Genomic DNA, 23,351 nt, shown 5'->3' with positions numbered 1-23,351 from the left:
AGACAGTGCCTAGAGAGGGGAAGCCTTCCTGCGACATAGAACACAGAAGAGACACCCCAAAGGGGAGGTTCTCCAGGGGCTTTGGGGCCTTGAAGGCCTTGACTTGGGGGGGGTGCACATTCCAGGGATTCCAGAAAAATAGCTTGTCTCCCTCTCCCACTCCAGACTAATGAGGTAATTAGGAAACCCAGTTGGGGATGGGGATGAGATGGGATTGGAAGGTTGGGACGTCCCCCTCAGTTTTTGCGGTCCTACGCCTTCCTTCTTCTTCCCCCCTTCCCCCAGCTCTGGCTGAAAGAGGGAAAGGTGGAAATGGGGTCAACGCTTTCTGACCTGCTCTGGAGCAATTGGCCTCGACTGGGGTCGGGCAGGGGGAGGGAGGGAACTCGCCTTCCCAAATCGAATCAAGGCAGAACGGTGACCTAAGGGGGGAAACTTCCCCATTAGTAGATAGATCTCTCCAGAACTTCAAACAAAGTGGGGGGAAGGGAGAGGGGAGGCAGGGAAGGAGTCTGGAGAGAGCTGCGGAGGGAACGGGAGAAAGCGAGGGGGAGGGGCCTGGAGGAGGAAGAGAAGGGGTCGAGGGCAAAGGGGAGGTGGGGGCCAAAGGAAGGGGTGTAGGAAAGGAGATGCTAAAGGGGAGTGGGCTGCACTTGGAACTTCAGCCCCGGGGGAGAGGAAGAGCGTCTCTGGCCGCTGCAGCCTAAAGAGGGGTGAGGCGAAGTTGTGTGCACCCCAAGTCACGCTCGGGATAGGCCCCTACAGCATTCCAGGGCGCCTTGGGCGCCCGTGTCTAGCCTTCCGATCCGCAGCTAAGTGAGGGTGGGTTGCCAGGGGTCTGGGAGCCCTGCGAGCCTGCTGCGGATTAATTGGTCCGACTTCCCTGAGACCGCGCGGTTCAGCTCGTGGACCTTTCCAAGATTCGGCCGCCCAAGCCCTGGGGTTGCACAGGGCCTGAGCCCGGGTCGAGACCAAGGGAGGGATGGGCAGAGGCCGGGGAGACACAGAGCCACAGAGTGGGGACGAGAGAGAGTCAGAAAGGAGGGGAAGAGCGTCAGGAGAGAGAGCGAGCGCGCGCACGAGAAAATTCAGAGTGAGAAAGACCCAGCGTGGGACAAGAGAACCTGCCTAGAGCATTTGAAAACGCTGAGAAACGCGCAGGGGCTGAGGGAGGCGCAGAACAGCAGGGAGAAAGACAAAGAGGCGCAGAGTCACCGAAAGGCTGGCCTGGGACGGGCAGATCAGGAGAGACCGCGGGACCCGGAGACAGCCCGCGGGAGAGCGCGGGCGGAGAGGGCGAGCGCGCAAAGCCGGGCGGCGGCGGGAGGCGGGCGAGCCGCTGTCGTCCTTTTGATCCTCCGCGGCTTCCCCTTATCAGAAGCGCTTTCGGTGACACTGGCACAAAGGCAGTTCATCATATTACAGCGCGGCCCGGCGGCTCGCTGCGATCCCGCCGCTTAATTAGAAGCGAGCGAGTCGGGCCGGCGGGGCGGGAGGGAGGCCGACCTCGAGGCGGGGGCCCGGGCTCCACGCTCAGACCCGGGCGCTGGAAAGCGGCCTGGCCCCGTCGGGACTGGGAGCAAGGTGGGGGCGGAGAATCCTTATTCATAGCGTCGTTAAATAAACAGCCTAGTCCGGGTTTCACTGCCCGGAGAGTGAGGCTCCCGCCTTCTGGCTTTTAGCGGCCGCCCCTTCCAAGTTCTCAGCTTTGGGAAGGGATGGCGCGCAGGCGACCATCCCACTCCCCAGCTTCGAACCCTACAGACTGGAGCGTGAGTAAGGGTGAAGTTACAACACTGCACGAGATGACAGCTTCAGACAACTCTGAATCCAGTTCACACCCACCAGTTCCTGGCGCCTCCGATGGCCTGCTCTCCCAATCTCCAGTTGAATCTAGCAGGAGGAGTCCAGGAGGGGCAGAGTCCTTGCCGCGGGCCCAGGAAGTAAGGGTGCTGCCATCAATCCCACTCCCAACTTGCTAGCAATGCAATGTTGAACAACCCTCTCAGCCCCTCTGGGTCTCAGTTTCCTTCCATGACAGACCAGAGAATTGCACTAAGACAAAATTCTAAGAAATTGGTCATTCACAGAGGTTCATAGAGGAAGAATTTTACAGACAGTATAAAGTGATCTCTGGGCTTCTGGAGGCCATACCCCCATTAAGAATTTTTTCCTGGTGACTCCAGTATTCCTGAAGGAGACTCTGATTCCAGGAGCAGGAGCCCAGGAGGAGGAGATGGATGGTGGAAGGGGCTGGGTGGGGGAAGAGGTGGGCTTGAGAGCCTGTCCCTGTCTGGCCTTTGCTGATCCTCTCCTTTCCACAACAGAGGCAGCAGATCCCACCTTCCCACCCAACTTTGGGTGGTTGAAGGGGGTCCTTAATGAGGTTGTTACATACAGAGGTAAGCACAAATGCTGTGCCCGCCTTTTGTCAGAAAGAAAGGGAGGGAGGGAGGGGGAAAAGAAAAGGAAAAAAGAAAGAAGGAAAGAGATAGAGAAAGAAAGAGAGAAAAAGAGAGAAAAAGAAAGAAAGAAAGAAAGAGAGAAAGAGAGAAAGAGAGAAAGAGAAAGAAAGAAAGAAAGAAAGAAAGAAAGAAAGAAAGAAAGAAAGAAAGAAAGAAAGAAAGAAAGAAAGGAAGAAAAGAAAAAGAAAGAAAGAAAGAAAGAAAGAAAGAAAGAAAGAAAGAAAGAAAGAAAGAAAGAAAGAAAGAAAGAAATGTTCTTAGGGGATGAATTTCTTAACTCATTCTGCAAAAATTTCTGGAGCACCGACTATGTGCCAGGCATCGTGTTAAGTGCCCAGGAATACCCAAGACTTCAAGAAGGGTCCCTGCCTTCGTGGAGTTCTGAGACAGGTGGTGGAGACAGAAAATTAAAAGCCTGCGATAAACAGGCGTGCTTCAGTTCACGTGTTTGTGTGAGTGTTTACCTACATCTCCCTGTGCGCCCACCTCCTTGCCAGGCAACCTGTGTATGTCTGGGTGTTTGTGAATGCTGGGAGAGGGGGTGAAGTGTGTGTCTGTGGTGGTTCTAGGTATGAACACAACAGCAGAATGTGTTTGGGCCTTTTCTGAATTTGGCAGGCAACCGCCAACCTGATCTCAGAAGGCGCAGGCGTTGGCTAGAGCCTGGAAGTGCAGCGGGTTCGAGCTTGAGGAGGAGGGAGGAGCAGTCAGGCCGCGGGGCTCCCCAGCCTCTGGCCTTCACTGCGCTCTTTGTTTGACAGAAGATCAAAGAGGCCCCCAGATCCGAACAAAAAAGGGGGTGGGGCATCGACTGGAGAAGTAGCTTGGAAAACTCTCCCCAGAACTTTTCTGGGGTCCTTTCCGTGGGACCCAGACCCAACAGAGCCCCAGCCGAGTGGGCAGCCACATTTCCGCGGGGCCCTCACACGATCCCAAGACTCCACGAGGGCACGCGGTGACAGGTGGAAAGGGACCGCTAAGGCTTCGGGTTTGAATTCAGATTGCGAGTCACTAGGTGACTGGGGAAGGTGGAGAGGTGCAACATTCCGGCAGAGTTTCGTGGGGTGTATGTGTATTTGGGTGCTGTGTTGTATATACTTTTTCGTGGAGATGGGCTCCAGTCCTCCTGTACCCTGGAAACTTGTCCTAGAAGTCCGCACGGGATTTACCTGGACTGTGTAGACAAGAAAATCAGATTCAAGCTCAAGTTCTTCTCTAAAGCACAACTTTGAGGTTGGGAGGGGTCAGGAGGAGTCCTAAAGAACCTTCTAGAACTCTTTTGGTCCCAGTGAAAGCCTGCAGATGTGCCTTTATCTCCCGAGCTCCCTTGTAACCACGGACACAACTGACTGCTGGTCCAGCTGCAGAACCAGAAGCTGAGCCCTGAATTTGCACTTAGCATCGCCCCACCCCCATCCCAGATCCCCAGTTTTACAGGTTTTTCTCCACGCCTGGACTTTTTGAGCTTGGATTCACCCTTCAGAGGGTCAAAACCTCCAACAGAAAACAAAGATTCCAATGTATGTGGGAGACAGGGTGCAGCTAGGAGAAACCCCTTTCTTCTGCTGCTTTTTGCACCCCCCAACTTCTATCTCTACCCCTTCCTCTGTTCTCCCTCCAGCAGCCTGCAAATTCCAAAATTCAAAATCTCTGCACCCCGCCATCGCGTGATGGCAGAAGATTCTGAATTATGGCGCCAGCATTTCTGGGATTTATTGAAGGTCCTAGGAGTGAACCCTAAGGAAAGAGGCTCTGGAACTTTCTTTAATAGTGGGACTGAGTTTCCCTCCCTCGGGGGGTCGAATTGTGTTCGGGTTGGGACTTTCCTTTAGATGGCCTGTACTGGCAGGCGACAAGAGATGTAGCTGGTGGGCCATGGGCGATTACCGCAGTAAATGCTCCTGAGCGTCTCCTCGTGAAAAATAAAGCACAAAAACAAAAGCCCCTTTCCCCTCCTGGCTCCCAGTTGAGCTTTAATGCCGGGACCCCATCTCCTAGTGTGGAGCCTTGCATCAGTGACTTCCAGTGCCCGAGCCTCAGTTTCCCCATCTGACTAGTGGGGATGAGAGCCCCTCCCCACCTCCCGCGGCGGGAGGAAATAAGGGCCAGGAAAGGCTCTTTGGAAACCGGTCAGCGGGTCCGAGGAGGGGGAGAGGGAGGCTGCGAGAGTTTCTCCTCCGCCCAGCCGCCCCCTCCTCCCAGCGCCCTCTCGGCGCAGTCCCCGCTCGCGCCTCAATGGCCACTTTAGAAATACAAACAACTTTAGAAATAAAGTAACCAAACCCCCGAAAGGGGCTTTGAAGGGGCGAATGCCTGGTGGCGCTTTACTATGGTGTGGGCCGAGGCCCCGGCCTAATCCCGCTTTCATTTTCACCGACGGCCGCGGGGGAAGCGCTCCCGGCCTCCTGGCCCCTCAGGAGGCTGATTAGGCCACAAAGAGCCCCCATTATCCCGAGAAGAAAACCGGGGGGCGGCGCGGGGCGGGGGAGCGGGGGGAGCGGCCCGCCCGCGCCCGGGCTATTGACTTAGTGGATGAAGTCAAGAGCGGGCGCGCTGGGAGCCCGGGAGGGGGAGGGGACGGGGACCGGAGCGGGTAGGGAGGGGGCTGGCCCCGCGCGGGAAGGGGCGGGGAGACGGAACAAAACAGGACGCACAAAACCCCACAACAAAACCGAGCTCCGGGCCAGGGGAAGCCGGGCCCCGTGGGCTGCGACTGCCGAGCTTCTGCCGGGTCAGCTGCCCACGGCGGCCCACGGAGGTGGAAGGGGGGGGGTCGCCAAGGAACCTGGAGTCGGTGGCTTTCTTGGGAGGGGGTGGTAGAGGAAAGGAGAAAGTTAGAGCCCTCGAAGCAGGCTTGTCTGTCGGTCGCTAAGCGCCCTCGGGCCATCCTTTCTGCGTCTGTGAACCCCAGAGTTGGGGCCAGAACCCCCCCACCCCCCACCCCCCCGCCAGAGCCATCCGCAGCCGCGTCCACCTGCCGGTCTGATCAGTGATGTCTGGTGAACAGAGGCCGCTCCTCTGAGATGCTCTAGAGGAGGTGCCTGAGTGGGGGGCGGGGAGGGAGGAATGAAGGAGAAAAGTCCGAGTCTGAAGGATCTGGGTAGCTGAGTGACGTCCCCTGAGAGCCTCAGTGTCCCCATTTGCAAAATGGCCCCGTGGGTGACAACTTCAAAGTGCCTTGGGAAGAGTCAACAGTATGATTACATAAAGCACAAGACAAACTGGGAGACTGAATAAATATTACTGTCCAATCCCTTTCACCTCCTCTTCTCCAAGACCTCTTTCAATCCAGAGCCCAGCCCCTATGACTTTAAAAATAATAGGGGCTGTAAATCTATAAGGGACCACCATATTTGGGCTGGGGTGGGGTCGGATGGGAGCAGGTGCTCAGCCACGTGCCAATAAATAGTATTCTTCCTTAAGTGAAAGAGATCAGTGTGCCCTGTGGGCAGCTCCTCATTCAATAGAGGCCAAGGGGAGAAGGCGGAAACTAACAGAACCCAGCAGCCCCTTAGATGTGTGGACGGACTCTCTTCCCCTAATGAGTTGTGATCTCCTCTCCCCTCCCCCATAAAGGCTTTGGCTGGCCGGGTGGGGAGGTGGGGGTGAGCACCACGTGGTGACTGAAGGAGATGGTGGAAGTATCTCCCAGGTGTAAAGGAGGGAGGTGAAGGTGACACAGACCCCCAGTCACATCCCCTCCTCAACCATGGCTGCTTCCCCCTCGAAGTAGGGTATGTCCGGTCCCTGACCCAAATGACTTGGAAGTGCTTTGAAGGCATCTTGGCTGTTCATCCTTTCATCCCACAACAATGTATGAAGCCCTTCTTTTTTTGTGGGCTGCTCTGGGGATGATAGCACCAGAGCCTCAATCGTGGACTCCCCGAGGCTGAGTTAAGGAGCTAAGACTTATTTCAAGGGCAGGCGAGCCAAGGCAGGGAGTTGGACTGAGCAGAGAATGTACTGGAAGATGTGAAGAGACAGCTGGGTTGATAATGCTGTGACATGGGCGTGGGAGGGAGAACCGAGGACCAGTGGAGAGATTTTAGGAGAGGGCGGCCCCAGCCTGAGGTGGAGAGGAGGGGAGAAGCAGCTGTTCCCAGATTCTTCCCACCTGATGCCCAGGTGTGCTGAGCCCAGGGCTGGCTAGGTCAATTAAAGGGACCTTGGAGTTCCTCTCCAAGTTGAGACCCCAAAGAGTAAGACAGAGTTGAACAGGCCTTAGAGGTCATCTGGCCAGTTTACAGATGGAAAAGCTGAAGTCCAGAGGGCGTGGCATGAGTGTGCCCCCCAAAGGGAAAAATAACCCTGGTCCCCTGGCAGGTGTGCCCTGAAAGCTGGTTGAAGCAGGAATTTGAAAGCTTGGGATGGGGGCCTTTCCCATCCCTGCAGTCTGTCACCTTTGTATTTAAGTGATACGTGCTTTTAAGTTCCATTTTGGAGGGGGAAACTGAGGCACAGAGAGATTAGGAAGTAGGGAGAGGAGAATTCTCTCCTGATAGGGTCTGCAGGACCCTGATACCTTCACCCCGAGAAACCTGAAGGGCACAAATCCAGCTGTGCTTCTCGCCACATCTGAACAATGCAGCCCTCAGCACCCTCCCCATCCCTCGTGAACTCTAGATCCTGGGGAGATGATGGTTTAAGCTGGTACCCTCACTGCCACCCATGAATACCTACTGGGAATCTTGAGACTTGACAGATGCCCCAGATTTGGCCCTTTGAAGGTCTGTTCATCTTCCTGGGAAGAGTCCTTTTAGCAGCAAGAAAAGATGAAGCCCCAAGGGAAAGTAACCACATATCTTGGCTGGGTTGGAATTCAGCTCCTTCTGTGGCCCCATAAAGAGGCCTTGATTTCAGCGCTAACTGCTGTGTGACTCCGGACAGGCCACTTAGTCTCTCCGGTTCTTGTCCCTTTGTCCGAACAATGGCAGGGCACAATCAGCCGGTGGTTTTCAAACCGTGTTCCGTGGAGCCTTGGTGTTCTGAGCAGAAGTTTCAGGGGTGATGCAGCAGGTGAGGCTTCTTCAAGCTCTGATGCTCTGGGCATGTCTGCACTGGAGGGGAAGAGGTCAAAACCAGCGCTGTTCCCCCATTGATAGAGGAATCTCTGGTGAGACAGGGCTTTGTCCCAAGGAGGAGTCAGGGCTTCCTCCTCTCGGTGGCTACTTTGAAGGAGGGGAGGAGGGAGAAGCTCTGTTTACGCCTGGAATCAGAGCCCCAGGCTGTGGTTATTGGTCTTCAGAGATAAGCTGATATTTCTTATCTGGTGACAAATGGCTCCCCTCCTCTTCTGTTCCCCTGATTAGGGAACTTTCTCTCCTGGCTGGGAGGTCTCTCTGGCAAGAGCTAGGCTGGTCTCTACAGTGGGGTTTACCTCTTGAGTCCCTGCCCAGCTTGCTGTGTGACCAGGGGGAGGCAGCTGCCCTCTCTGTGCTTCATTGGGGTACTGGTGATGTGGCTGGGTGGCAGCACCATCCTGGCTTGGTCCTGGGAGGACTCAATGCCGAGTGGAGGAGATGGAAAAATCCACAGGCCAGGAGAGCAGAAGGTGTGCCGCAGAATCATCCAGCTGTTTTTGCAAAGCCTACACACTTGGGCACTTTCTTGATTTGGGATATCTGAGGGGAGTGGCTTTTGGGTAAGCTGTCCTGGCCACCTGAGTTGAGAGCTGCTGATCTAGTGCAACTCCCTGTTTCACAGATGGAGAAACTGGGGCCCAGAGAGGGGAAGGGACTTGTTCCTTGTTGCACAGCAAATAGAGAACAGGGTCAGAACAGGGACCCATCACCAGGCTGTTCGATCAGGCACCATGAATGGAACCTTCTTTCAAAGTCACTGGGTCCCTTGCCTTTTATTAGTGTCACTGGCCCTTATCAAGGGTATAATCTGCCAGGGCACCATGCCTGTCCTGCTGTCCCCAGCTCCTGCCCACACCACAAGGATGGCCTCCAGACACTCACTTTCGTCTCAGCTCTGGGTCCTCAGCCGTTGCATCCAAAGGCAGCCACACTGGGCCACAAAGGAGCTCTGGGCTCGAAATCAGTGAGACCCAGGTGCAGCCTTCCTGTGCTGTGTCCCCTGAGCAAGTCGCTTCACCTCTCTGAGCCTGAGTTTTCTCATCCATCCAATGGAGATAAAAATTACAAAAGGAGCAAATGAGTGAAAACACAGAAAAGGTGGCTGGCACCTAGGGAGCGTGCGACTGAAATGAGATAAAACACCTGGAAGTAATTTGTGTGGCATAGAGGCTCTGTGATGGTTTCTAAGAAGAGGGTTTCCCAGGTCAAACGCCCATTGTTTTATCAGGGGCTCTGAAATATATATGCGGATCTCTTTTCACATGAGTTTGAAAGAGATAGTATGAAAGTTAACATATTCTTGTAAAATTTCAAATCAGACAAAGGTATAACAGATAAAAATTGAGAATCCTCTCCTTCCCCAGAGATAATCTGTTGAGTTGGGGGGTCCAGTTGTCTAGATTTACACAGCTAGATTTTACCAGTATCCATTCCACCCATCCATCTAGGTACAGATGTGCAGTTAAAGGAAAGTGGCGTCACGTCTACTTAACCCGGGGACTACAGAGGCTTAGAGGTGACCATGGAGCCCCGGAATTGAATTCTCAGTTCAGTTCCCTGGGGAGGGATCCTTAGTCTTCCTGGGTCTCCTAGGGCTCAGGGTCCCCAAAAGGTTAGGCAGCGTCAGGGGCTTTGCAGGTGTCTGTCCTCTCTGAAGAGGGGTAGGCAGAAGTCCCCCACACCCCCAGGCCCCTCAGCGCCTCCTCCTCCCCCCGGTGCACCTGCCTGGGCTTCCGGCCTCCTCTGCTTCAGAGGGACAGGCTGGGCTTTACCTGACTCACCTCGGAGAAAAGCAGCCTGGTTTGAAAGGGGAAGTGGCATTTCAGGCACTTAATTAGACCCAGGACAAGAATGGAGGCTGGCTCTCGGGTCAGGCCTGGAGGGATTGTTGGGGGATTAACACCCAGGTAAACCCATCAAGGGCTCACCGGCTGGCCACTTGGGCTTGGCAGCAGGCAGCGGAAAGGCTGGGCCAGCAGCCCGGAGTCACATTCCCGAGGGGGGTGGGGTGTGCGCAGGAAGGCAGGGCTGGGAGGAGAAGGAAGGCCCCTCCTGCACCTGCAACCTCGACCATCCTTCTTCCCCTCCCCAACGCCAGTGCCCCGGGTAGCTGGAGCTAGAATCACTGCTTGATTCCCACAGTGTTGTACTGAGCACCTACTACGTGCTAGGCACTGTTCTAGGAGCTGGGAGGACAGCCTCAAACCCCACAAGGCCCTGGCTTCACGGAGCTTGCACAACGAGCACTTCCACAAGTAAGAAAATACTTGGAGAAGGTGGACAAGGATTTGAAGAAGATAAAGCAGAGTCATGATAGAAAGTGGCTGGCCAGGGAAGTGACAGTAGGTGGGTTATCGGGGAGGCCTGCCTGGAGGAGGTGATATTTGACCTGCAGCCTGGATGGCAGGAAAGAGGCAGCCATTTATTGACCATCTACTTAGGAGAGTAGCCCAATGAGAGCCGACTCTGTGCCAAGCATTGGGTTAAGCGCTTTACAGGAATGAATTCGTGAAATCCTCCCAAGCGCACATTGCAGGAGGGATCATTAAGATGCTCATTCAAAGATAAGGAAACTGAGGCACAAGTTGGTGTTCATCCATTTGGGCACAGACAGGTGGGTACATCTCATTGCAAGATTGGATGCCTGTGCTCTCAACCTGCCCACCTCTTGCTATGTGTGAGGAGCCATGTCAAGTGCTTTATGTATCTCTTCTCACTTAACCCTTAACCCTGTAGCCCTGCCCTGTGGCTATTTATTATCCCAATTTTGCAGATGAAAGTGGAGCTCAGAGAGGTTTGCTTGATTCCCCAGAGTCACACAGCCAGAGAACAGCAGAGCCAGTAATAGAATCCAGGTGCCATGAACTCTTCCTGCTACAACACACCAGCTTTTGGTAGGCAGCTGACTTTGAAATGCCCTCTACGGATTCACGGGGTCCCCGTGTCCCAGGGGCGTGGCTTCCCCCATCTCTAGAGCAACAGGCTTGTCATGAACAGAAGATTCAACCAGAAGAGGGCTTGCTGATTTGTTTTTTTTAATGGAATACCCCGCCCACATTTCTGACTTGCATTTGGGACTGTGAACTGAGAATCCCAGTGGGCCTCGGGATTGTGCTGGAAGGCAGTTGTTGGGGCCTCTGTTAAGGGAGCATCTTTCTTGTGTGTATTTTGTGGTTGTTGCAACTGTACTGTGTATGCATGGTTGCTGATGGATCGTATTTTGTGAGTCCGGAAGGAGGTCAAGGTAGGTGGGTCCTGGTTAGATTAGGTGGGGGGCTTTGTCTTGGGTTGTTGGTGTGTGGGGGTGTGTCCTCGTGATATGAAGTGTGAGGACTGAGTGTGAACATGATCAGGGCTGTGTGGTTGTATAGATACAGGGGTGCATCTCTTTGTGCTCTGGGGTGGATGTCCCTGGGTGTGTGTGTATTCATGGGGCTGCGTCATTTCCACTGGGCTCGGGGGCAGGTCAGTGCATTTGTCTGTGGTCCAAATGCACTTGCCCCCATTTTACAGACAGGAACAGAGGCTTAGAGAGCTCAGGTCATCTGCCCAAAGTCACCTAGCTAGCCAGGGGTTGAGCCAGGAAGGGAAACCAGGGCTGCCTTGAGCTCATCTCTCTTCTGTCCCCCTGGAAAGAGTTAAGTGACAACAGAAGGTTCACACGCCAGCGTGCATGGATGCTATTCTGTCTTCGGTCCCTGTCCCGGGGCCTGGCGGACGGACGTGTGTGCAGTCACATGCATATCCCCCTCCTCACTCTGGCGTCTCAGCCTCTGCCCATTCCCTGGGCCCCCAGCCCAGCCCTGTTGCACACGGGCCTTTCTTTCTTGGGGTTGCAAATACGCCAAAGATTAACGCCCGCAGCTGGCTGCAGCCCTGAACAATGGCAAGACCTAGGAAGTGAAGAAATCACCAGAGAGGCACCACAGCCCTGTCCAGAGGGGCGGTTCACAGGGTCTGCCCACTTGACTTGGTGTGACCCAGCCCCCCTCCCCCTCCCACCCCGCCCCCAGCTCCGTGCACCCAGCTGGAAAGGGGAAACAGTCTGTAAAGAAATTCTCGCTCCAAAGAACACTTCCCACAAGTCCATCACCTTAGACCAGAGATTAGGGGAAAGTTAAAGAAGAGGAGGGGCACCCCCTCCCAGGGGGAAATATCCAATAAATAATCACATGAGAGAGAGAGAGGGGAGGGCGGGGGTGGGGTCTGGAATCCCAGCTGGACGCTGTGACCCAGCCTGAGATGTGTCAGCTCCAACTCTTTTCTCCTTAACGGGCGACAAAACACGACATAATAAAGCAAAACCAATGCACAGAGATGCAAAGCCTTTTTTTTCCCTGAATCCACTCACCCACTTCCTCCTGGCGAGCCGCAAAGGTGACGGATGCCCCCCTGAGGACTTCACTACTGGGGCTAGTGAAGGAAAAAAAAACAAAAAAACGAACACTGGGTGGGCTGGAAGGTAGCATGTACTAATTTGCAAGGCTGCGATAATTAGGAATGAACAGATCATGCTCATTTCCAGCTGGGATGCGGCTCTGGAAAACAAACTTGGGATGGTGGAGGACTCACCGTGTGCCAGGCAATAGCCCCGTTAACCCACAACCCTGTGAATATCACAGGTGTTGCTAAACCCATTTTACAGATGAGGAAACTGAGGCTCAGGGTGGTAAAGTCACTTGCCCAAGATCAGGTCTAGAGAAAGAGGCAGGAGTTTGAATCCCTGCCTCTCTGGCTTTTGGGTCCGGGACTCAGGTCAGCCTCCCAGTGGCTCAGGAGGGGCTAATCACAGGGAGAACTAATCTTGCCTTGCACGTGCCTGTCATGACACAGTGACATCAGAAGCGCATATGTATTCCTTTCTTTTTGGCATAATTATGATGATTTCATGTAACTCTACTCTTTCATCTGGAGCTGGTCAGGTTTGTGCAAGCTCCTTCTCAACTCATCTCAGCACCGCCAAAAAGAGAATACTATTTGAAGGACAGGCGACGTAAGTCCCTTCTAGCAACCAGAAGCCGGTCTCCCCAGATTCCGGTTTGCACGGTCAGAAACAAGGGCTGCAGCCCCCGTCCTGGCCCCTGACTGGGAAGCTTAGAAATGCAGGTGGCGCGTCCCCTCCACAGATGAAGCCACTTAATTACCACGCAATCAATATGCAAACAAGTGCCAAACTGGGTTTGAATCAAATTTCTCACTGGGGACCCGGAGGGGGAGGAGAGTCCGGCAGAAGAGGGGCCCGCCCTGGTGGGCTGGCAGGGAGGGGACCGGTGGGATGAAGAAATGAGCTTTGACTGGGACCCAGGCACCCAGGGGCCTCGGAGCTGCCCTCGGGTGTCTGGCGTGGGGCCCCCCACTCCCACTGAGGGAGCCCCGGTCCAGGGCTCAAGGCTGCAGTCGGTGGGAGGGTTTCCAGGCCTGTCAGCTGAAGTCTGGCGGCCTCCACTAATTCATTTGACTCGGAAATCTCAACTTGACCAGATCCCCCCTCCCCTCTTTAAAACAAACTCATTAAACTTGTCAACACTCATTAGGCCTGTAAAACATTGAACTAGAGCCACTGGGGAGACTTGGAGGGTGTGTGTGTGTGTGTGTGTGTGTGTGTGTGGTGTGTGTGTGTCTGGGAGCCAGCACTGCAAATCTGAACTGGGACCTGGGAGACCCACCTCCGAGGCTTGTCCAGGGGGCAGAAGTCAGATTCGTTTGTTCCTCTGCTTCCTCCATCCTCTTGCATCTGCCTTTCATCGAAGGCGGAGCAGTGTAGGGGGCCAAAGCCCAGCCCCAGAGTCAGCCTTGAGTTGGAGTCTGGCCAGCTGCCAGTTCTTTCTCCTCTGAGCCTCAGTCACCCCATCTGTGTTATGGGTGTTATAACAGTAGGAGCCCTCTCTGGGCTGTTTGGAAAACAATGTACATAAGGCCTTAGAACAATTTCTGGCACGTTTTAAAAGCACAACTTCTGTAGCTAGTATTTTTATTAATAATACCCTAAGGCGGGGAGGGTATAGCTGAGTGGTGGAGCACAAGCTCGGCATGCACGAGTTCCTGGGTTCAATCCCCAGTACCTCCATTAAAAATAAATAAGTATGTAAATAAATAAACCAATTTACCTCCCCTCCAAATAAATACAAATTTAAAATTTTAAAATAAATAATATCTTAAAATGTAAGAAGCAGCTTAGTTGGAAATGTGGATTTGATAAGATTCGAGTTTGGACCTCAGTTTCCTGCTGTGGGACTCGGAATCAGGGATCATTTCCCTGAGCCTCAGTTTCCCCAAGTAAAATAAGAAAAAAAAATATGCGTTGGAAAATAGGAGAGTGGTGAGAAGTGAGTTAACACTCAGTCAAAACCAGCACAGAGTCTGGCATTGTAGGAATATTAGGAATAGCCTGTCTTTCCCGTTCTCGTCTCCTTCTCGATGGAACCCACCCCCCTCCCCTCCCCCTGCAGCAGGGAACCGGGTAGGCGGGCAGGGGGATTTCTGGGTCTCGCGTTGTTTGGGGAGAAACACTTCGTACAACCTAAGGCAGAGCTGAGGGGGTTGAAGCCTTTCAGGAAACCTCACCCCGGCCTGAGGGTGGAGGTTCCTGTGGTCTTCGAAGCAGAAGCCTCACTTAGAGAAGAAAAAACTGCTTAGAGGAGAAAAAACTATCCACCCACCCAACTCCACCACCCCCATAATTGAAAAGAAAAGAAAAGAAAAGAAAAGAAAAGAAAAGAAAAGAAAAACCACCTACAGTTGTTAAAAACTGCCGGATGGAAAAGACACAAAATGACAAGAGACTGGAGGGAAGGGTCCTGCCTGGCTGTTGTGTCTCAGCCACACTTTTCCTTCTAAGACATTTCTCCTCGCACCCCGACTCCCCTACAGCAGCGAACTCAGCCATCCCTGCCTCCGCCAAGGGGACCCCGCGCCGGTGGCCCTGGGACGCTCAGACGGAGGCAGACCTCGGGGCCGATGAATAGCTGTTTTGTCTCGGCTCCTATCTAGGGTTTGTGGCCCTCGTTGTGATGTGTTCTTTTTCCTTTTAAAGTGGGGTGTCTGTGGGCCTTCTCCTTTCTCTCTCTTTCCCATTCCCCTTCTTTTTGAGAATGCCTTCTTAAAAAAAAAAGCCACGCCAGCCTTCTGCTATTTTTCTTCTCTCTCTGAAAATGAGACCATCAGCTATTGAAGCAGATTGATGAACTCTTCCCAAAAGTTTATTAAGGGAAGGTTAGACAAAGGCCCCAGGGCCCGCAGGCAACTGAGCAGTCAGTATATATACTGGGCCCTTTTGTCCCCCCAGGGCCGACGCTTGAATACCCCTCAATGGCCCTCTTTAGAGTGACAAGATCAAGCCAGACAAGGGCTTGTTAAAAGAAACTGCGACTGTTTCTCTGTCCACGGCCCAAAGCTCTGTCCCCGCTTCTCCTGCATTAATGTGCGTCTGCAGCAGGAGGAATAATCGGCTGGAATTCTGTCGGTTTTGTGTGGGTTTTTCTTTTTTCCAAAGTACACCCTTCCTCCTCCTCTGCCCTGCCTCCACCTGCCCCTCCCATCCCGCCCCTCCCCCCAGCCGTTCTCCAGCCATATGTTGCCTGCTGGAGTCTTCGAGGGAACCCAGGGTGGGTATTTCTGGAGGAGAGTGAGAGAACAGGGTTCTCCAGCCTCCGTCTCTTCCCGTCTGTCCTCATGGTAATAACCACCTTGATTGAACACTTACTCTATATGTACTGGGGCTGGAGGAGGGACTGGTGTGTGTCATCGCTGGGGTGGGCTTTGATGTGGAGGTTGGCGCGATTTCCCCCAAGCCATGGACAGGAAAGTGAGGCGAGAGAGGAAAAGTGCCCTTCTCCGGAGGCATCCAGCTGGGATGCGCTCCTTGCCTGGTTGAGGCTTGAGACCTTGCCCTGCTCTCCAGTGGCAGCATCAGGACCGTGCTTGGACCTCCAGGATGCCGGGCCGGGCCGGGGCATGGGAGGAGATCTGGCTGAGGTGCTGGACAGGAGGTGGCCTCCGGAGAACCCGTCCCTGAAGATCACTCCGAGAAGCCACAGTAAGGGAAAAACCAGGTTCCCTCTAACTGGGTTGGGAAGCGTGTCTGTCCGTATGTGTTTGTGTATGTGTGTTCATGTGTGTGTGTGTGCACTTGTGCACATGTGTGGCATGTATGTGTACATGTGGTGTCCTGAAGATTCGCCGTCCTAGTGGGTTTACATCCATGCTTCCATCTCCAGTGCCAGATTAGAACTTTGAGGCCCAGGACCTGTTAACTGCATCTTGTTCCGTTTTGATCCCCTCTACCCAGTACCATGCTGTAGGCAGAGTCGGTGCTCGGGAAGTGTCCCCTAAATCTGGAACTTTCCTGAGACCCATGAGCAGTGGAGGGGAGAGGGGCAACCAGGCTTCTGCTGAAGGCTGAGGCGAGCCCCTCCTGCCCGTCCCCCTGCCCTCCTCCTCATCCCTCTCTCCATCCCACACCTGTTTTAATTTGGATACCGACGGGGCCTGAAAAGGGAGCATCGCTAATGATCATGGGCTAGAGAATCGAACTCAGACGATTTATCTTCACTTTCTGAACAGCTTCCCTCCAGCAATGCCAGGGACGGTGTTTGCAGTCAGCCTCCCTGGAGAAAAGGATGGACAGGGGAAGGGAAGGGGCTTAGGCAAGTAGCAGGTGGAAGGAAAATGCAGATGCCTGGGAGGTAGGAGCCCGGACTCTGCCTTGGACCTTCCCTCTCTGGTGGGGTGGTGAGCTGTCCTGGTTTTAGCACTGAGAGTCCCACATCCCAGAAAACCACTCCTAGGCCGGTCACCCTACTCCTTGGGGTACAGGGACAAGCCTCTTTGGCCTTGAGGACAAGCCACCATCACATAGGATCATCTCAGTCTCATCCCAGCTTTGCTAAAGGCCTGGGCAGGACGAGAAGAGGGACTGAGAAGGGACTTGGAGCAGCGCACAGGGCTCTGTGCTTGCGAGGCGGTACCTGGGGTCTGGGGCATCCATGCTTGTGCCAGGTGGGTGGAAGTGGAGCTCGGGGCCGGAGCCTGCTGGGTGGGTGGAGCCTCTGCCAGGGGAGGGGCCTCCAGAGCCGGCCCGATTCCCATTTGGTGATTTGACCCTTTGCTTTAGACTAACCAAGTTTCAGCCCTGACTCCGACTGGGTCATCACCGAGTCATCACCCGGCCTAGGAAAGGATGGTGACACCCCTCAAATCCAGTCTGCTCAGACTAAGACAGGCCTCCAACAAATGTTAAACTCCTCCCTCCACTTCTGCTCTGCTCATCACCCCAGACCCCTCTTTTTTTTTTTTTTTTTTTTTCTGGCTTAAGAACAGAATTAGAGGGAAGAAAACGGGAAATCCAGATGCCAAATACCCAGAGAGGCCAAAGGGGGAAGGGGGTGAGTGAGGCATGGGGGTGCCGGGGGAGGTGGCTGAAGAATCATCGTAATTTAAGAAATCTGCCTCTCCTCCCTCCCCACAAGATAAGAGTTGCTATTTCATGGATGGTTCAAGTCAAACTTCCCCCGAGGAAGGGCTGTGACCCCTGACCCCTGTAACCTGTATTTAGCACGTTCAAAAGTCCCTACTAGCCCCAGAGAGTTGACCTGAGCTGGGACCAAGGCAACAGGGCAGGCAGGGCTATAAACAAGCCCAGCTCCTTGGGCTCTGGAATCCTGAGCGAAAAAACAGAAGGGAGCTCAGAGGTGGGGCAGGACCTAGGCGGTGAGCTCCTGGCCAAGGAGGGGGTGGGTGGGGGCGGAGGGTTGAGTGGGGGGCTGGGAGGATAATCAGGAGGTGGAAGGAGTTTGGGGAGGAGAAGTGGGCAGCTGACCCCCCGAATAAGAAAGCCTTTCTTCTCTTGGACCCTCAGTTTTCTCACCTGTAAAATGGAGCTAAAAATACTGTTCTCATAGGGGTTTTGTAAGGATTAAGTGAAATAATGGGTGAAAGCAGCTCACGTGAGCCTGGAGCATCACAGAGGCTCAAGAGAGTGCAAGGGGAAAGGTGGAAAGAAAAATGTGATACAGCCGGGGGCACAGGATGGGGTGATGAGTGAGGACTGAACTCGTCGACAGCCTGTTGTCAGTTGATCAGTGTCTTTGCTGAGCACTAACCAAATGCCAGGCACTGGGCTGAAGCATGAGATTCAGGCTTTGGGGTTCATGAGATGGAAATGAATTTGTCTTTATTTTTTTCAAACTCACATTTCCTGTGCATTTTTCCAGAAACTTTCCGATTCCTCCTCCCACCCACCACCATGCCCCCCACGTCTGCCGCAAACCAACTGTGCTGTGTCCACATCTCCTGCCTTAGACTGCATTTCTTCCCATCTTCTTAATGGCCTGTCGCATCTTTCCTTCTAGATATTCTGGGAGCCCACAAGAGGCTGGATTCCGTGTCAAATTGGCCCTTTCCCTGACTCTTGTAATCTCTGAGCCTCAGTCTTCCCATCTGTAAAATAGAGTGAATGACACACAATAGTATTGGAAAAAGCCAAGTGCCGGGTACCATGCTTGCACACAGTAGGTTCTCAGAGAGTGCGTGCAGGTGCAGAGGCAGGCCTGGAGCCCAGGCTGGCTTCTGGCTGCCCTCAGGAGCCAGGGCTCCAGCTCCCGTGGCCAGGCTGGCCTTTGAAGCTCAGTGCAGCTCTTTATTACCGCAATTAATTACCCGGGACAATGGTGCTCAGCCCTGCCCTCTGCCTGCGCCTTCGAGTGGCAGGGGGTGGGCTGAGGGCGCGAGGAAGAGGGAGGTTAAGTGGCTGCCTGTTTGTTTATGGGCACAAGAAACTTTATTGGTTTTACACTCCAGCCTGTTTTGAAATCAAAGAATGTTTCCAAAGAGGAGGGTTGAAACCAGCCTCTCGGAGCCCAGAGAGTGTCTTTTTTTTTTTTTTTGGTCCCCGGTTGAGCCCAGCCTGACCTCTACCTGCACCGGCATCCTCAGAGTCTGCTCAGGATCTGGACAACTGGGGTGGGTGCTTTGCCAAGGACAAGGTGAGCACCCAAGAGCCAGGAAGGCAGCCTGTCTTCCATGAGCTGCGGGCAGGCCAGGGAGGACCCCGAGCTGGGAGTAGGGAGGGAGCTTTGACTTCCTAGAGCCTGAAACGAGCACTTCTAAAGCATGTGACCAGGGCCCTGGCCAAGTCACTCATCCTCTCTGAGCTTTGGTGATTTTGTCTTCAAAACCAGCCTAAAAATAATGATCCCTGCCCAGCCGTCTGTAAGGTGCTCTAAGTGATGCTCAATGGTGTGGAAAAATTAGGTAACCTTTCTGAAGTCTTGGAGTTTGTAGTGGCTTCTTTATTTCTTCTTTAGTTCATTCATTCATTCACTTATTTTCTTGCCCTGTGAGAGAGTCTATAGCTACAGGTCAAGAGTTCTGCTTGGATTAGAAAACAGAAAGCTGGTTTCTCCTATTTACAAAACAGAAACAGACTCACAGACGTAGAAAACAAACTTAGGGTTACCAACAGGGAGAGAGGGGAAAGGGATAAATTAGGAGTTTGGGATTTGCAGATACTAACTACTGTATATAAAATAGATTAACCACAAGGTCCTATTGTATATATAGCACAGGGAACTATATTCAGTATCTTGGAATAATACATAATTTAAAAGAATATGAAAAAGAATATGTGTGTATAGCTGAATCACTGTGCTGTACACCAGAAACTTCCACAACATTATAAATCAAATATACTTTGATTTAGAAAAAAGGAGGGAGGAAAAAGCCAAACAAAAGAGTAATACTGTGTTACCAGTTTTGGATATAGGTTAAAAAAAATAAATCAAATAGGTATTTACCCTTTAGAAAAAAAGAAAGCTGGTTTCTAACATCCAAAAACATTTTATTAGTTCTTTATTATAAAAGAATTACATGCTTAACACTAAAAGGAAAGTCAAACACCCAAAGAATATAGAAAGTTAAAAGGTTGTCACTCCCTTCTTTTCTTAATCTGTCCCCTGGAGTTAAATATTGAGAATAATTTGGAAGTTTGATCTTCTAGATATTTCTCTGCAGGGAAATGTGCACATCCACACATACGTTTATCTTGACAGAGCGGGCTTGTGCAGTGTGCACTGCTCTAGACTTACAGTTCAAGTGTCAAGGACATCCTTTTCTGGAGGCTAGAAGAAGAGGGTGCTTCCTCCTCGAGGCCTCACCCGCAGTGGGTTTTGTTGATTGATTTGTCGCTGCCCAGCTGGCAGGTGAGAGCTAGAATGCCTGGCCCGGTGCCTGTCACTCTCACCTTTTCGCTCAAGGAACCATTCGGCTCCTATGTTGATGGTAAGACTAATGACCAGCGAAGTAGAATGTTCTTTTCAGCTTCCTGCTAAAAAGTAGCTCAGCTGGAATTTGAATTTGGGTTTTCGGACTCTAAGTCGTCTGGAATTTTCTGGGGTGTGCGGAGGAATTGGCCCCATCATAACATGCAACTGCTGATGAGTTCAGAGGACAGACTGCAGATAGGAACTGCCTGGTCCCACAGTGAAAGACAGGCACTGCTGACACTCTCCCAGAAAAGGTTAGAGACTTTAACGTGGCCTTGAAGCTAAGGCCGGCTGCTACCAGCCCGTCCAGGACGGCTCCCTGGTACCACAGCCTTCCCTTCTCCCTCCCAGTGAGAGCGCAGAGAGAAAGGGGGATGTAAGCCCACATCGCAGCCACCAGCTCTAAGGACGTGGGATCCCGGGGCCGAAATCCCCTCTCCCATCTAGGGTCCTGAAACTCACAGTTCCCCCCCAGTCACTGCACTCAGATTGGGATTTGGAGCTGAAAGAAGCTCCTCCTGCAGCAGATCCTCCTCATATGTCAGCTCTGGAAGCGGCTAGTCTGACCCTCTCATTTTCACAGATGGAGGGGCAAAGGCCCCAGAAAGGTTAAGTGACTTGCCCAAGGTCACACAGCTAATTAGTGGCAGGGCTGGGACAGATTCCATCTTGCTGGAAAGATGATCTCGTTCCTCTGAGGCGGTGGTGACCTCTCTCCTGGCCCCCACGCAGCCTAGAGCCACATCTGGGTTTTTCCTTCCCAACTGCTGAGAGTCTTCCACACCTGGAGGAGGCCAGGAGGCTTCACAGATGGGGAGCTGGTGACCTGGAAAAATGAAGGCAAAGCCTGGGGGCTGGGGGAGGGAGAGAGGAGCTGCTCTCAGGCCTGAGGGTGAGACCGCCATGCTGGAGGTCCATTTACGAAGCTAACACAGACCTCTCATGTGACCAGCACTTTACAGTTTACAAAGCACTTCCAAGGCTGTGATCCTCATGACCCTCTGGGCGGTGGCCTTGTCACTCTGCTTTACATATGGGGAAATTGAAGCCCAAAGAGTGACACCGGTAGCTCAAAGCCACGCAGTAAACAATGGAGTGTCAGACTGGGGCTGAGAGGCAGGGAGCTTTGGGACCAGTTAGTTCTCTGCCCCCATTTTACAGGTGAGGAAGGTAAGGCCCAGAGGAGAGGGGCCAGGAGCTCCCTATTCTAGGACCTGCTCCCCTAGACACACAGTGTTCCCTGAGACAGGTGAGCCCCTGATCACAAGAGGAAACAGAGCAATGAGTTACCTTTCCCAGGGACCATTCCCATCAGGGATGAGGCCCAGCCTGAGATACCACCCTTTGCTTCTAGTGATTCTAAACATGCCAGTGTAGGGGGATGGCTAAACTCTCAGGCTCCAGAGTCAGCCGGACCCGAATTCCAATCCTGACTCTGCTGTGTGTCCTTGGGAAAACTACCTCATCTCTCTGGGCCTCAGTTTCCTCATGTCTATGGTGGAGTTTCATTACCGATAGTGGCTGAATAGGTTAGGTGATGTGATGCGATAACGTGCACGCAGCTTTAACAGAGAGCCCGGACACCGTGAGTGCTTGATCAGTGTGGTGGCTGATTATTTTTATCTCCGGGACAGACTGAGGGGTTGAGATTGGCCCAGCTCTCCGCCCCAGTGGCCTTGACAACACACCTGTGGCACGTGTCCTTCCCAGGTCTCTAGCCAACACGGAAGTTGGAGGAAGCAGCTGTCTCGTGTCTGGAGTCACACAAACATGGGCACGGGTAGGCTCGGGGGGCATTCCAGCTGCAGAAGTGGTGAAGTTGCCTGTAGGAGAAAGAAAGGAAGTGGTTATCAGCACCTCCCTTCTCCGGAGACGGTGCCAATTCAACTCATTCTGTTTCAAAATAATAATTTAATCTGGAGTGGGAAAAAAAACCCACCACCACCACCCAGCTTTGCAACTCCAAACCTCGGGCCTTTCCCCACCCCCTCCACACACAGTGGTCTGGTTTCAGTCCAGGGGGGACCCTGAGGGCTCTGGCCCGTGGGGACCTCACAGGCGCTCCAGAGAAGAGGTCCTGGGTGCGGGGTGGTGTACTCTCAGCCTGAAGCCCCAGACGGGCTAATGGCACTGATGAACATACCTGCAAATGCTGCGTTCTTGCTACTAGCTGCCCACTAAGATCCTCAAGGGTGCAGAGGGGCTTGCATTCCTGCCCTGCTCATCTCAACCCCCAATCAGAGTCGACTCCATGCCAGCCAGTGATGATGGACAAGGCTTTAGGGTGAGGAAAGGGGCTGGTGGGGCCCAGAGATGAATCTGGGAGGCATCCACCAATCATGGAGCCCAGACACCTCCCCGTTCATTCCCTGGCACAGTCCCTGGGGCCCAGCCCTTCACCCAGGTGGTGCGTGGCAGCATTCCACCTGAAGACGGGCTTTGAAAGTCAATTATTTGAAACCGGGGAAGCCAAGGCCTCACGGGCCTCTCAGAGCAAACAAGCTTTTGGCAAGTTCAGAGAAAAGGAAACAGGATTGAATATCCCCTTTGACTCACCTGGGGGGAAATATCCAACTGCTAGGTGGTGGGGGCATATGGAAGCTTGGCTCCTGTGGTAAGTTTAGGGGGCAGGCGTACTTTAGGGGTCATCCAGCAAGGCCCCTGAGACATTCTAAAGCTTCCCCATAGCAGCTGATTCTACAGCTTAGGACTATTAAGGTTGGGCAGTTCTTCCTTCAGTCTGACTTTATTCCCTCATGCTGCAGATCAAAGATGGTGGGACCTCAACTACTTGCCCTTGACTCAGTGACTGAGAGTTGAGGAGCTGGGTTCAGGTCCTGACCCTGCCACAGCCAGCTGTGTGTGCTGTTAGCCACGCTGCTGCCCTGGGCCTGATCCCCATCTGTAAAATGAGGGAGAATAGTAATACCCAGTCTGAGGTTCTTGGTCAAGTGTAAAATCCTACAAAAAGGGAAGAGGTGGGGAGAAGCTGGTTCTGTGGCTGAGCTTCATCTCCATCCTTCAGAGAGATGCAGGGGAAGGAAGGATGCTTCAGACTACACACACCCCTGGCTTTGCAGCAGTCCCATAAGGGGAAACCCTCCTCCCAAGAAGCCTAGATCCTCACACAGCAGTGGAATGCAAGGAGGACAAATTCCAGTAGATGAATTCTGGAGGATGCAGCTGGAGGGACTAAGGTTAGATTTAAGGAAACACACGTGAGTCCTGTAAGTCATGAGGTCCTGGGGGTGAGGAGGAAGATTAGGAGGACAGGGGTGGGAGAACGTGGTAGAGGCAGGGGGATGCTGTGAATGACCTCCTAGCCCAGTCCCAGGAGCTCCTGCCCACTTACCAGCTTTGGCTGGGACCCCTGCCCCTGAGCCAGCCCAACCAGCACCGGGGGGATGGGGAGGAGTCAGTCTTTGCTCTTCTCTTTCCCTCAGCCAAGGTCAGTGGGACACATGACCCCTCCCCAGCTCCTGATTCTCCCTTCTGCTCTAAATCTCTTAACCATGCTGCCCCCAGAGCCGAACAGGAGGTGGGAA

General features: G+C 53.2%; 1 protein-coding gene and 1 long non-coding RNA gene across 7 annotated transcripts in view; one reads left to right on the top strand and one right to left on the bottom strand.

Annotated features, from left to right (window-relative positions):
• The window catches only part of PAX7 (paired box 7), a 101,587-nt gene that overhangs the window by 11,036 nt on the left and 67,200 nt on the right, over positions 1 to 23,351 (top strand). The window lies entirely within an intron of this gene.
• On the bottom strand, positions 17,802 to 22,158 carry LOC123617542 (uncharacterized). 3 transcript variants are annotated; one of them, XR_006725698.2, is made up of 3 exons: positions 21,950 to 22,158; positions 21,495 to 21,629; positions 17,802 to 17,983 (listed from the first exon to the last, which is right to left on the bottom strand). It is a non-coding gene; the product is annotated as an uncharacterized LOC123617542 (long non-coding RNA). The 3 variants fall into 3 exon arrangements; XR_006725697.2 differs by lacking the exon at positions 17,802 to 17,983 and adding an exon at positions 19,379 to 20,660; XR_006725696.2 differs by lacking the exon at positions 17,802 to 17,983 and adding an exon at positions 19,379 to 20,632.

Source organism: Camelus bactrianus, chromosome 13 (assembly GCF_048773025.1).
Source record: "Camelus bactrianus isolate YW-2024 breed Bactrian camel chromosome 13, ASM4877302v1, whole genome shotgun sequence".
NCBI classification, from domain to species: domain Eukaryota; kingdom Metazoa; phylum Chordata; class Mammalia; order Artiodactyla; family Camelidae; genus Camelus; species Camelus bactrianus.
The sequence above is the reverse complement of the archived record's forward strand: the minus strand, read 5'-3'. Positions and strand labels throughout refer to the sequence as shown.